The sequence below is a fragment of the Sinocyclocheilus grahami genome, unplaced genomic scaffold (assembly GCF_001515645.1).
Source record: "Sinocyclocheilus grahami isolate Dianchi unplaced genomic scaffold, SAMN03320097.WGS_v1.1 scaffold1072.1, whole genome shotgun sequence".
NCBI classification, from domain to species: Eukaryota; Metazoa; Chordata; class Actinopteri; order Cypriniformes; family Cyprinidae; genus Sinocyclocheilus; species Sinocyclocheilus grahami.
In genome coordinates, this window is record NW_015506251.1 from 235,848 (window position 1) to 236,149 (window position 302).

Sequence of the window (302 nt, forward strand, 5' to 3'; positions counted from 1 at the left end):
TGTGTGTGTGAGTGAGTGTGAGTGAGTGTGTGTGATTGTGCATGAGTGTATGCGTGAGTGAGTGAGTGTGTGAGTGTGTATGAGTGTATGCGTGCGTGAGTGAGTGTGCATGTGTGAGTGTGCATGAGTGTATGCGTGCGTGAGTGTATGCGTGCGTGAGTGTGCATGTGTGAGTGTATGCGTGCATGAGTGTATGCGTGAGTGAGTGTGTGTTTGTGAGTGTGCATGAGTGTATGCGTGAGTGTGCATGTGTGAGTGTGCATGAGTGTATGCGTGCGTGTGTGAGTGTGTGCGCGAGTGTG